Source organism: Protopterus annectens, chromosome 1.part0 (genome assembly GCF_019279795.1).
Source record: "Protopterus annectens isolate FY-2018-M chromosome 1.part0, PAN1.0, whole genome shotgun sequence".
NCBI lineage: Eukaryota > Metazoa > Chordata > Ceratodontiformes > Protopteridae > Protopterus > Protopterus annectens.
In genome coordinates, this window is record NC_056725.1 from 439236424 (window position 1) to 439251702 (window position 15279).

A 15279-nucleotide genomic window follows, 5' to 3' on the forward strand; every position below is an offset into this window, starting at 1 on the left:
CCTCATCCATTGTGTGGGTGGCACCCACCTACACAATGTTGTCTTCACCTTGCTGGCTTGGCTGATGGGCAGGTGCCCCAAGACTGGCAAGGAGCTCCAAAGCATGTGTCAGTGGGGGTTTGATGGCATGACCCCCACCCGTGGCTAGCTGGTCTTTCCTAACTGCAGCGGCACCCTGACGAGTGTGGCAGATCAGATCAGTGCAGTGATGCTGCATCTGCTCATAATTACAGTTGTGCAGGCCGACATCATTTACCCTGTGGATATGCCCATTCCACAGGGCGGTCCTCTCCTACAGATCCTGGGCCCTGCGCCTGAAGAGGATGGCATGATGGACTATGAGGAACTGGATTATAGCATAATTTTCCAGGGCTGTGAGGCGTGCCTGGGACACTGTACCTGGAAGACATAAACAGGAAAAAAGGTCAGAGGAACTCATACAGTTGTCCATGTGCACATCAACAGTGGGTATTACTTGCAAACAATCCAGACTATACCATAAGACTGTAAGCTGTCATGGCTTGTACATCTTGCATTACACTCCTGGTCCTGTCTAGTTCCTCCAGTGTTGGACACTTAATGGCATAATCCACTACACACCATTATTTTCTGTGTAGAGGGACGACAGTGGCCATCTTCCATGTGGATGGTGTGTGGATGGTGGCATGAGTGCGTTTGACTGTAGTGTGTGATGGGACTGTAAGCACATGCCTGTGTTCATGTAGGAGGCAAACTGTGATCCTCTCATGCCCCATGGGGACTTGCTGTTGTTGCTGTCAGTCGGCATTATGTCCATGCTCACCATTGATGTGGGCATGAGTGTGGGTGATGTGCATATCCCCCTGTACTACTGTTGTGGACAGGGTGCCACTGTTCCCACCTATCTTGTCTGATCCAGGTTGCCTGTATCCATAGCATGTGTGTATGAGGTGTGCTTTACCCACAGTACAGGCTGACTTATGTTACTGGCTCTGAGACTGTGTACATATGTGTAGACATGGTTGCAATTGGCCTTGGTGGTTTGCATATGTCTGATTTCTAGTCAAAGTCAGCCTTACAGGAGATCATCTGTGAACCTACATGCTTGCTCAGATAGAGGTCCACTTGCTTCCAAGTTGTGCTCTGCACCTATGTGTCCCTGTACAGCCACTATAGCAACCTATTATGTGCTTTGTGTCTTGGTGGTGTCCACCAAGGGGGATTATTCTATCGTTGGTGGAGGATGGCTGTACAGGTAAGGTACTGCTGATTCCATATACCTACAGTGGATATGAAGTGTATATACCCCTGTTACAGTGCATGGTACTTGTGTAATTGGAAAATGACCCCATAAAAGTACATGCCAACATAATCCTCAACTGTGATGTGTCTTATAGCCTGCTCAGTTCAATAGGGAACATAACAACCTGTCCTGTGGAAACATATAGGTTCATAGGTTCATAGGTGTATACTAGGCTAATGGCCCTGGAGCCTTTACAAGTCCAGCCCATGGGATTACCCTGGCATTGTGCCACCCGACCTTAGTTCCCAGTGCCTCTGTTGAATAAAGCCACTGGAGTGATCCCAGTGGTGGATTTTCTATTTCCCATACACACATCATGATTTCTCTTGAAGAGGGCCAGTGAGGTGTTCTGCTTGACATGTATAGAAAGTCTATTCCATAGCATGGGCAGTCTCTGGGTTGCGAACCTGTCATTCCAGCATATGGGAAGTAATACTTAGTACAGTAAGCCAGTTGAATGTGTGTGCACACCCTTACACTGATATGTTGTGTAAACACCTGCTGAGATGATTACAGCATCCATTTGTCTTTGTTTGTAATCTAATGTCATTTCACATCTTCACTTAGCAATGATTGCTCACTTTCCATGAAACAGCTTTGTTTCTTTTTCAATAGAATTGTACAGGTTATGGGTCATATTTGATGTGATAAACTTTTTGACATGACTTCCTGTGATCTCACTGGCATATAGCACACATATCTGGCATTCCAACAGGGATGTGTACACTTTAATATCCAGTGTATATGGGTGTTGATATAGCTGTTAGTAGTAGGCATGAACAGTGGGTCATAACACAGTTGTACAGTTCTCTGATTACTATGTGATAAGCATGCCTACTGTAGTACCCATATCAGTGTCATGGCAATGAAACAATCAGTAGCAGTACACATTTTATTTTGTTGTATGTAGTGACAGTGATATTACACACATGCGCAACATGTACATCCTATTTTCTGAACTGCTTGTGACCCATGTTATTACTTTTGTGCCTTTCAGCTGAACATACAAACACACACACATGCTCAGGGGATACCTGGTACACATTTGTGTTCTATGTCTTTATGGCACACTGTATTTACAGTCTTGCAGCTCTATCATACATCTCAACCTGTTATACCAGAACTTCTGGTCATTGGTCCACCTCACTGGGTGACAACACAGGGGAAGTCAATTTTGATAACGTATCAACATAGCTGCCATAACACATGTATATGTGTAAGTGACTACAGATATCTGTCACAACTGTGAACTTTGTCCAGAACAACACTGTACAGTTGAATATTATTATTTCAATATATCACATGCAGTTTAACGCACACATCTGCAACAGTGCTTTACTATGCTCATGTCCTATAAAGGTATCCTAGATTTACAATACAAACATGTAGAATGCTCATATTCACATGTAACATATGGATATGGGCAACATTATATTAACTGACCTAGCAGTGGCACAGACATGACTGTTTGACAGACACTCTAGTGGTTGGGATATGTGAGCTGTCCTTTCCCAGGATGTGTCAGGCTCCTCAGCTGTGACCCAACCTATCCACCGCTTAGAACATCACATGTGGACAAAGCCTAACATTAGGGGGGATTTATAGGGACAGATTGTAGATATGCCTATTACACACCTTTGAAATGTGTGCATAATACATTTCACATTACCATGAGTGTTCTGAAGGTGGTGGGGACTGAAACTCATGTATCTGTCATAACTTCATTACTCCCACCTTCAGCTATTTGCCAGAGTAATATAGATCTTTGGAGGAACAGAACAAACACCATGATGGCTAAATCTTGACATTCTGTGCAAATCTGCACAGTTGACAGGTATGGCCCACTGCAGACAGAGCCAGATGTTATGTCCATAGCATTTGTTCAGCAGGACATCATTACAGCAAGTATTGATGGCACATATACAACTTTCATAATCAGCTATCCCATTTTTACAGACCAATTACTATATTCAATGACATGCTTACATGTTGCACATACCTGGTTAATTTTCAAGTTCCTTCTGTGTACAGGATGTCTTCCAGTTTCGTAATTTGAGGTTTTGTTTATTTATTTTTTTGAGGGGTCTCTCTCTCTCTCTCTCTCTCCATTACTGGGATCAAGCTTGTTTGAATAGTTTGAAGCATGGCTTTTGTAGGTGATGCTCATGTTCAGGTGATGGCCTCTGCACCAGTTGCTGTTCCCCACTTGCTAATTGCATGCAGGCAGCTGTGTAGGTCTTCCAATAGCCAATGTCATAGCAACCCACTATTATAAATAACTACATCATGTGGGTGTTGTCTGTTTACCTTTCCTGTATGGAAGACATCTTTCCTGTGTGTGGGCAGCGGTGTTACAGACAGCAGGACACTATACCTCTTTCAACAGGACTTGTGGACACAGGCCAACTGCATGTTTGTATAAGGTTCCAGACCTAGGAACAGTGTGTAAGTATTACTGTTATATGCATTGAATACTGCTAGTTTTACAGGGTTTGTGTGTACGTGCTAGTTTTGCACGAAATGCAGTCTTCTGCATAGCTCTCAACTGTGGGCCTATCCACATGTTGGCCAGATGATTGGCTGTTATATTTTGTCTGTTCCCCACACAGGTCTTGTCCCTGACATATCAGTAACATTCTCTCCATTGATTGATATAAGTACATGGCAACATCCATTTGTGTTTCTGACTTCATATTCCTAAGTAAGGGTATGTTGCAACCAATCCTGTAACACCAGTAACTTTCACAGTGTATAACAGCAATATTTCAAATATGGCCTTGTGTTTCAGCCTCTGTCCTCTACCTATATACCAGTTTTTGTCCAGATGTCAGGCAGTAAGAGCTTGATATGTAATGGTCTATCATTATTTGGTGCTGACATTCCTGCTATAATTCCATTGATGTTGTGGACTCCCACACAAGTTGTGCGGTAGGGCCCATATATATGAGGGCTACACCTGGACAAAACATGTGTGACTGTACAGTCTAGAGGTCAGTGTATGGAGAACACTGTTATATGCCATTGTAAGACATTTTATGGGGGAGGGTTATTAAATGTTTTTAACCTAGGCTGTTAGAACATGTGAGGGATATAAGTAATAAGAAACATTAAAATATATGGCTGTACATTTTCATATGTTTCACCATGGGAACAGTGGTGAGCTATAGCTTACTGTCTTGCACACAGTTTTCTATGTCAGTGTGATAATAACATTTTAAGTTAAGCATTGTTATGTAATGGATACATTTACATTGTGACAACTGATACTTTTCCCCTAGGGGGTTGAGTAGAGAGTGTAATTGGAGGCTGTTAAACTACATCTGTAATTAAGTGTTGATTGATTCTTATCTTCAAGGCAACTGTGTTTTTCCTTGTTGTACTACTTGAAGGCTTTAGCCCAGACAGCAACGTATGTTATGTTTTGCAGATTACTGTATCATATATTTTCTTTGAGAGTTGCATTAATCGGTTATTATGTATTTCAAACACCTAAATGCTATAAGAAATGACATAAACAGCTGAAATAGTACACAAATAAACATTTTTATGTATGCATACTGTGTGCGGTGTCATGTTCTTTGCATTGTGTGTAGGTATATGTTTCATGCAATAATTCTCATTTGGAGGAAAGAATCAGACACTGGCCATTTGAAAAAGTTGGCAACTGTAGGAATAATGGCTATGTGATATGCTTACACTATGCACCTCTATATATACTCTTTTGATATATATATATATATATATATATATATATATATATATATATATATATATATATAGGTATTTATATATTTATATATGTATGCATGTGAGCAACAGTAAGCAATGCTAACATCCAGTTAAATATGCTTACTGACAGCCTGAAACGTGCTTAATCTGTGTAGGCATTGCTTAGCGCAGTGCAGACATGCTTAATCCTGCTTACTACTGCTTAAAAGTGCTCACCTCCTCTTACTCCCGAGCTAATTTCTTTAAAAGAAAAGAAAAAAGGGCGATAGGAAAGTGGTGAAAAAGGGGAAACAAAGAGGGAAAGACGATAGGGAAAGTAGCTAGGGATGTGCAGGACAGGTGAAGGGAAGGTCCATAACTGTCCATTTCTTCTACAGCAACAGCTGTGAATATATACTGAATTTGGAGGTATATTTGGACAGTCAAATCCCTGAGAGAGGGGTGAGGACAACATTAATGTAGTGTGAAGCCAATTAGACCAGATTACATGTGTCCAGTGGACATGTGTGTGAAATGGATAGCTATGTATGGGGTGAAATTTTTGTTTGGGAACAGATTGCCCTTCTTTTTTTGTAAGGTGAGAGTGGGATGTTGGGGAAGGATAGTAGGTATAATTGGGGAGGTAGTTTGGGAAGGAAGACAGACAAGACAGGCAAGACTCATACAGGGGTGATATATGACACATGTGGGGGTAAACACCTAGGATGGGGAGAGGTGTTTGGAAATCGGAAGCCCATGAGCCCCCAAATGGAAACAGTGGGACTGAGGTCCCCAATCATGGCCAGTAACCACTGCACCTCCATGGCCCTGAAGGTGGCTGTGTTGGGGGCTGAGCAGGATGGGCAAGCTGACCGTCTAATTGCACCACATGGCAGTCAAGTTGGCATATCTCCAAACTCCCTTCAGAGCTCGCTACACTCCAATCCACAGACCTGACTTCAGGTGACAGTATCCTGTCTGCATCTGCTCTCAGGGGGAACAAGCCCCATCCTCTTAGGTAGTTCCACCCAAAGGTGGTGCAGGACCAGCAAATGAGGAGGTCCCGAGGTGAGTCCCAGATGTACTGGGGTCTGGGACCATGGCCATATGAGGTGGGAGAGGCGGGTCTGCTAGAACCGGCCTTCCCAAACATGCTATGATGTTGCAGTTTCAGAACACATGTGGGTTAGTAATAGTCAACACAATCCAGGATTAGTTATAACAGCATGCATAGATATTCCCATTAACCCAAAACACCAGATTTGAAACAGTTACATAGCAAACAGAACCATTGTATATATGGAACCACAGTGGCCATTACAACAGCATGCAGGTTACATTAATAGCAACAGAACACCAATGATAGTATTTCAACATGGTACATTAATAGAAATAAATTTCAATATTTGTTGAACAATAGGACATATGTCCCAACAGTAGGTTTGGTGTAAACATACCCACTGATTTGTGTGTTTAGATTATTGTTGCAGATATGGTGGAGGAGGAGATAGATGTCAACTAACAACTTATATATCCTTGCAGTACTCACAACTTTAATGATCATTGGTCTAATTATTAGTCTACAGGCATTATTACAATACCCTATGGCCTTGGTTTGGGCAGTGGTATGTTTGTACACAGTGTATACTTCAACTGTATTGTAGCTAAATTCTACTTCTCTTACCTGGTAGACATGTGGAAGGAATGTTTGTTAACACTACCTGACTGTTTCTACACATATTCCCAGATTCCTAATTGTAATTATGCACATACCTCTCAATCTCTTAATGCACAACATCTGAACAAAGCTTGACAACATGGGGGTACAAATAGGGACATATTTTGAATATTGCTCTTTTAAACTTTTAGATAGTTGCTAGAGTAACATGATTTTTTAATATACATTTTCTGAAGGATTTGATGTCTGACACTCAAATGTATGTCATTATTTGGTGACTACAATCTTGAGATCATCCCAGTGATTTGCCAGGAAAAAAACAGGAACAGGCCAAAAACATGAGCCAAATATCTGGACATTCTGGGAAAATCTGTACATTTGAGAAGTATGATTATGCATACAGCTTGCTACCACTCCCAGGATTTGAACCATGGATGTGTCTGCTGAAAATACAGCAATTTATGTTTCATCAGAGTGAGCTATTTAGACATGAGTGTCTGTTTCTTCAGTGTTTTCCAAGTCTCCCTTGGTTGTATAATCCGACCTTGTACTTACAACAGTCTTATACAGACATTCCTAGACATATTTTTATGTAGCACAGTGTGGTTAACAGTGGTTAATACAAAATTATTATTATTCAGAGACTGCAACATTAAATGCCATGCAATACCAGAGTAAACACAACCAGTCCAGGATTTAGAACTTTATTGCCAGGCAGTTACGGTTTCATTGAAATATCACATATATGGAGCTATTACTGTCATATTGTCTGGTTTATTCAGTACAACCCATACAAAGTTTTTATACTGCCGGGTGACTTTCTACTACTTTATATTTATTTGGTACGACTACTACAAGCAGGGTTGCTACTTGCCAGCCTCACAATGCAGCCTTTGCAGCTGACAGCATGGGCTTCCTGATTCACAGCCCGCTCAGCTGCAGCTGTAAAGGGAATAGAGAAATATTTAACCATATCTATCCATCACATACACAGGCTGGACTTTGGTAAACAGTTATTGATATGAATACTTACACACTGCTGGGACATCCCCCCTCTGCCTTGCTTTTTGGACCCACTCACCCAAAAGCTCCCTCTTCCTCCACTTCAAGTTGGCGTAGTGGTGCCAGACTTGTTCACCAGTCCAAGGGATACTAGTGGCACTGATGGGATCATGGGCAAGATGGTCCCAGGCTTCTGCTTTATATTGGAAGTCCTGGTACTGGCCATACAGCAGTCTCTCATCATGGTTATTTACCAGGAGTCCTACCATGACCTTGGACTCCTGTATGCCCCAGCAATGCATCCAGAAGCGCATGCCCTTGCAAACACCTGCCTCACTGCCTACACTGGGAAGCTGCAACCAGTTATGAACTGTATTCCTAACTGTGGGGTTTAAATTCGGCCAAGTTCCCACCCTTTGCCATGATTGGATGGTTTTGAATATGCTGAGCTAAGCTAAGCTACATGCAAACCTGCTTAGCTAAGGTTGGCAATGCTTAAAGGGGCAGATTCAGCACTGCTTACCAATGGGCAAATCCACTTAGCTGGGCTACTCATTGCAGAGCAGTCATATTTACACAATGCTTACACATGGTAAGCAGAGCTGTGCAATGCCTAGTTTGCTTATTTTTTATTTTATAGACTATCAACTGCATGGGATTGAGTCATCATTCATTACATATTATAAATTTGTCTACTGTCGCTGACATTTCCCAATGTGCTTTCATTACATTTATTCATGTGTGACTATACTGTATGGGGCACTTGTGTTTATATGGGGTTTTCACAACTTTATTAAACTGACACCTCACATCTGGACTTACTATAGTACTCTGGTTAACAAATATATGTTATTTAGTGGCTAATTATAAAAAAAAATGTTTGTGTACTGCTTTCACATGTAAAATGCAAATTGGTTACAGTGGGGATCAAACCGGGAATGGCTGCTTGCAAAGCATATGCTCTAATCATTACACTTTTTCAGTATTTCTTAAGCTGGATGTCTCTTGCTATTTAACGTCTTGTGCTGTTTAAGCTGGACTAAGCATAGCTAAGCAACGGGCATGCCCACGTAGCTACACTTAAACTTTATCGCATTTATAAAAAAAATTATTTGTTGTGTTTTTTTATCTGTACCCTTCAGAATTTCCCTGCTAATGCTGAACCTGTTATTCTATCAACTTTCTGCTTTGTGGGACGATTGTCCCTTTTGGCTTTGTTTACATTCCTTACCCTAACGAGTTGGGAGTGTGCACTATGTGCTTATGCTAAGTATGTTATTCTATAAACTTTTGCCTTGGTAGGGATGATTGCCCCTTATGGCTTTGACCAGATTTGTTACCCTGACGGGTTGGGGGATGATACAAGCATTCTCACTCATTTTATATTGCTGAAAGGCAATTCTGTATTGCAGGGCACATGTGTATTGTGAGAGCTCTGCTTTCAGGCACACCCCCTGCACTCGTACATGGAATCATGTCCATTCTAGAGCATGGCAGTGCGTCTTCATACATATGCATGGCGCACTGCCATGCTGAACAGGAATGGTCCCTGCCATTCAGGAATAACTTATTTCTGCAAGGCTGCTTGCTGAATCCAGGGGTATGAGTCTATTTAGCATGCAGAAATCACAGGTAATTCTTTGTCATGCATTACACAATACTAAATACACACATATATGCAATCAAGTCCACATTGCTGTGCATTACATACTAGGCTTTGATACTTGTCCATATTGTGTGACATAAAACTGGGAATTAGATTTAGCAACTAGAACTGCCTCTGCAGAATGTTTGACCTGTGGAATGTCTGGAACATTTTCTGGACTGGAATCAGAATTTTGAACACATTCTGGTATGGAAACAGTGTCTGATTCACTCTTAGATTTGAAGTCTCCATCACAGTAAAAATGTTGTAATGGTGATGATGATTCTGGTACAGGAAGAAGATGTTTATGGTTCCTCCTATATTCCACACCTTTGGAGTCTACCAGGTAGGATCTTGGCTCAGCATAGATGCCTAAAATCTGTCCAATTCGATCAAAACCTTTCAATGTCTGGATTCATACCGCTTCTCCTTCTCTCAACAGATGAAGCAATCTGCTCGGTCTGCTGTAACTAGATTTCTGGATATTACACTTCTTAAGCAATTGAGCCTCGATGGTTTCATTGTTCTTTGGTTTAGGGTTCAATAAACTTGAAGTAATGGGGAGCATAGTTCTAGTTTGCTGGAAAGGAGTCTTTGAGCAGGTGAGCCAAGAATATCATCACAGGGTATGTTTCTGAGATTAAGTAAATTCAAGAACACATCGGTATTGTCATGCTTTGACCTTTCAAGTAACTGCTTTGCATTCTGTACTGCATGTTCAGCTGGACCATTTGTCATTTCAGAATATTCAGGACTACTAGTGACATGTACAAAGTCCCATTCTTTTGCAAATGTCTGAAACAACTGGCTAGTAAATTGAGTAGCCTTGTCAGAAAGAACTTTGGGTGGACTACCATGAACTGAGAAATGACGTTTCAACTTAGTAATAACAGCAGTGGATGTTAGGTTAGGTAGTAGATCAATCTCAGACCAATTCAAATTAGAGTCTACCAAAACTAAATAGTATTGATTGTTCTACTCAAAGATATCAGCTGCAATTGTTGACCAAGGTAGTTCAGGAACTGGACTGAGCTGCAGTGGTTCTTTTTGCTAGTGCAGTCTAGTACTATTGCATACTAAACAAAAAGAAAGTACTTTGTCAATGTCTTTTGGTAATGAAGGCCAAAATACTAATTCTCTCGCACTTCTCTTAGTAAATGCAGATCCTGGGTGACCACGATGCAAAATCTGCATATATTCTTGTTATAAGGAAGCAGGAACAACAATTTTAGTACCTTTGAAAATAATGCCATCTTCTATCAATAATTCATCTACGCAAGGAAAATAGGTTTGCACTTCAGGTGGTACACTAGATTGCTTTGACGGCCATCTAACATTACTGTAGTGATCGAGCTTCTGCAAAATTGATTTAATCTGAGTGTGATCTCTCAACTCATCAAGTCTAGTGAGAGAAAAATTACGCACTGACATCACATCAAAGTCAAAATTTTCTGTGTCAAGCTGTTATGTCATATTTCTGGGTGATCTGGATAAGTTATCAGCCAGATAGAGCAATGTAACTTTTGTGTAGACCATTCTGAAATTGTACTTTTGCAATCTGCGCATCATTCTTTGTAATCTCGCTGGAATGGAATGCATAATCTTCTTTAGAATAGTAACTAGAGGTTGGAGGTCAATTTCAATCTGAGTGCCTTGATAATAAATATAATCATGAAACTTAGAACATGCAAATATTATTGTCAAAAGCTCTTTCTCTATCTGAGCATAATGCATCTCGGTGTGGGATCTAGATGCATAGGCTACTGGTCTGCCGTCTTGAAGTACAACTGTGCCAAGAACAAATTTTGAAGTATCACAGGAAAGAGTAACTTGTTTGTTCACATCATAGTATCTTAAGGTAGGTGGGGTGGCAATTTTTTGCTTAAGATTTTCAAATGTCTTCTGGTGCTGTTGCAGCCATGACCATGCAACATTTTTGCATGTTAGTTCTCTTAAAGGTGCTGTCAACTCACTGAAGTCTGGTATAAATTTGCCTAAGAATGGTGGCATCTTGCTAGGCAACTCTTTACAGTGCAAAAAACACTCCATAATGGCAGCACTTTGTGAATAGACACACCCAGCACAAGAAACTTTTTGAAATGGCTATAGTTTGACTGTATCTCACAAAATAGCTTCACTTTGCACACAATAAACTCTTTAAAATTCATGTACAGTAATAAGCACACACTGTAAGCACTTTTCCACACTTTGATATAGTTCGAATAACTTTAGTTATGCCCGTGATACAATACGATGTCGTAGTTATGCCAAAACATAGCACTTTGCCAAAACACATGCAGTCACCTTTCTTTATTTTTGCTTAATGTGCCCTTTTTGCCTTTATTATATTCAATTTGCTCATCTAAGCTGTTTTCATGCCCAATGTACTTTGCTTAGTTTTGCTTTAAGTACACTTGTTTTACTTTAAACATGCTCATTATATAAGTTCATAGGTTCATAGGTGTGTACAAGGCTAATGGTTCTGGAGCCTTTACAAGCCTAGCCCATAGGATTACCCTGGCATTGTGCCACCCGACCTTTGTTCCCAGTGCCTCTGTCGAGTAGAGCCACTGGAGTGATCCCCAGGGTGAATTTTCTATTTCCCATCCACTCATCAAGATTTTTCTTGAAGAGGGGTAGTGAGCTGCTCTTCTTGCATGTATGGGAAGTCTATTCCATAGCATGGGCAGTCTCTGGGTTATGAACCTGTCCCTCCAGCATGTTCTGTTGATTGTGGTAATGAGGTTGAGGTCTCTGGAGTGTGTAGTGTGGAGGGATTGGGATTTCTTTAGATGTAGCATTCCTAACAGAGCTGGGTCAGACATGACTTTGTAAATCAACCAGAGATTGTCTCTAAGTAGGTGATATGAGACAGAGAACAATTGGAGTTTTTTGAGTCTGTCCATATAGGGCAAGTATTTAAGGCCTAGGATCCTCTTTGTGAGCTACTTTTGTGATCTCTCCAGTTGTTGTAGGTGTCTAGTGAGGTGCATGCCAAATGGAACATTGTATTCGATAATTGGCCTAATAAGGAAAAAGTAGAGGAAGACAATGACCTGTTTCTTCCTGGATGCAAAACCCTTAGTAATGAGATGCCACATAAAAGGACTTTCTGACCACAGTGGTAATGTGGTGGTCAAAAGAGAGGTTGCTCTCAACCTGCATTCCCAGATCTTTTATAATGCCTTCTGTGTTCAGTGGACTACCATCAATGTGGTAATTCATGGGAACTGGGTTTTTCCCAAGGGGGATGACGACATATTTTTTTGGCATTAAGCTTAAGGCCATGGTTCTAACACCAGTCATTGGTCTCAGTGAGGCCTTTCTGTAGGATGTCAACATCACCTGGGGAGTTAATAATAGCTCCCAACTTGCAACTGTCTGCAAACTTTGTCAGCCAGAGTCCGTTTGTGTTGGCCTGGACTTTATAGAAGTAGACACCAAACAGGAGAGGACCCAGGACCGAACTCTGTGGGACTCCACTCATGACTGGTCAGCAGTCTGACTTGGAGTCAGCTACTTTCACACTGTGGGTTCTATTTGTGAGACAGTTTGCAATCCACCTAGTGATATAGGGGTTGATGCCTAGCTTAGTGAGTTTTCTATGATTCCTGTGTGGTGAATGGTATCAAAGGCCTTGACCAGATCAAAGTAGGCTGTGTGAACCACCGTGTCTTCTTTCACAGCTCTGGTGACTGACTCAAAGAAGTCGACCAAGTTGAGCAGGCATGATCTACCCTTCACAAACCAAACTGTGTGGGATCCAGAATTTGGAGATTCCCTATATTCTTATTTATTAGGTCCATGATGATGTGCTCCATAGCTTTGCATATCAGACTCATCAGGCTAGTGGGGCGATAGTTTCCAGGGTCTGTAGTCACGCCTCCTTTGTGGAGAGGAATGGCTGTAGCAGTGCATCATTCGGTAGGGACAAAGCCTAAGGTGAGGCTGTGATTGAACAGGGCACACAGGTGAGGTGCCAGTTCACTCTGTAGTTCATGTAGAACACAGCTAGGGATATTGTCAGGACCCATACAAGCTGTATTCTTGGCCTTGGACAGTGCTGTTTTAACCTATGCAGCAGTAATACTGGGTGCCTGAGAATCTACTGGTATTGTGATTGGTCCTTTGGGGGGGTAAAGTTGGCACTGAATCTGTTGGCCAGTATATTGGCAATATCTGTTGGCATGGTATAGGAGATACCATTGTGCAGTAGCTCATAGAAAATCTGAGTATTGCTGTGGAGATTCTTTACATAACTGTAGAAGGTCTTGTGGTTGTCTTTACTATCTGCTGTAATTCTGTTTTCATAGCTAGCTTTAGAGGATTTGATGAGGGATCTAAACTTTTTGTTGAGGCTGATAAGAGAGTTTTTCCAGTCTTGGGAGTTCACCTTATCCTGCATCAGTTTCTTTATTCTGTTGTAGAGTTTGTTTATGGAAGGGGACCACCAGATTGGCTTCCTTTTTTTGGAAGAGAGCGTCTTGGTTCTATTGGATATGGTGTGATCCATGCATTTGTGTACATGTTCATACAGTGCATTGGTGTATGATTCAGCAGTCATGCAACTATTCTCCATTTGCATGGGTGCCATGAAGTTAGCCACCTCTGTTTTTAGGAGCCCAGAGTTAGTTTTGGAGAAGTTTTTCATGGTGGTTACCTTTCTGGAGGGAGTGGTGGGTGGAAGGGATGTGGAATTCAAAGGTGATTAGTTTGTGGTCTGATCTAACCATGGAGGACTTGACTATTGGTGTAGAGCAACTCTAATATAGGCCTTAGTGACTCCTCCTTAGCCTGGTTCCAAAGCTACCTAGCCAGCCGTCAACAAGCAGTACTGTGGTAGCACAAACTCTCTCCACTGCTCTCATTCACTTTTGGTGCACCACAAGGCTCCATTCTAGGCCCATTACTTTTCTCTCTGCATACTAACAATCTCCACTCTTACATTCCTCATGCATCTGTCATACAATATGCAGATGATCCACGCTATTCTGTTCAGCTTCTTCTTTACAAGAACTGCAATCACTTACTCAGCTATCCTTTCTATCAGTTGAAAAATTCCTATCTAACATCCAAATTATTTTGAACCTAATAAAACAAAACTGCTTCTTTTCAAACCAACCAGATCCACCTCCTTAGACTCCACCTTTAATATCAGATCCAGTAACAAAACTAATATTTCTCCCATACTTCACACAAAACTACTCGGTGTTGAGATTGACAATAATTTGAGATTTGATACTCACATTGCCCACACTATTAAGAAAGTACATAAGAAACTGGGAACCCTCTATAGGAATACACAGTATCTTACAAAACAATCAAAATTCACCATATCACATACCCACCTCCTTTCCACTCTAGTGTATGCCTCCTCTATCCTCACCAATCTTAGAAAGACAGATTTAGCAAAGCTTGAATCCTGCTGTAACAAAATTGCCGGGTTTGCCACTGACTCCCCATATAGAACACACCACTGCATAGTTTTAAACCAGCTCAACTGGCTAAAAATTCTGTACATCTTGCAGTGCAATCAACTTACGCAATCTCCTAAAATTCTGCATAACCTCGAGAAAACCCCTTCACTGCAAACCTTACTTGAGTAACAGGACTCTCCCTCAGACAATACATTCCTTCTTGATGTAACTAAACCCCTCAACACAGCAGGAGAATCACTCTTCTCTAATTTCACATCCAAAGCAGCACAAAAAATGTCCTGAAGTTAAAAGGCTTCTAGAACACCAAACCAATGTAAAAAAGCAAAAACAGCTGAAGTCCACCACAGTTGTCTTATTACATGACAAAGCTTTTGAGTAAAACTCTTCATCAGTATCTAAAAACACACAGTCTTTCTGAGTTTAAATACCTAAAAGTAGCCAATTAATTATTGCATGTTCTGAGCTTATTAAAGCTATTAAAGTTCCCACATAAAAATATATATGCTTAGCTAAAATGCATCTTATT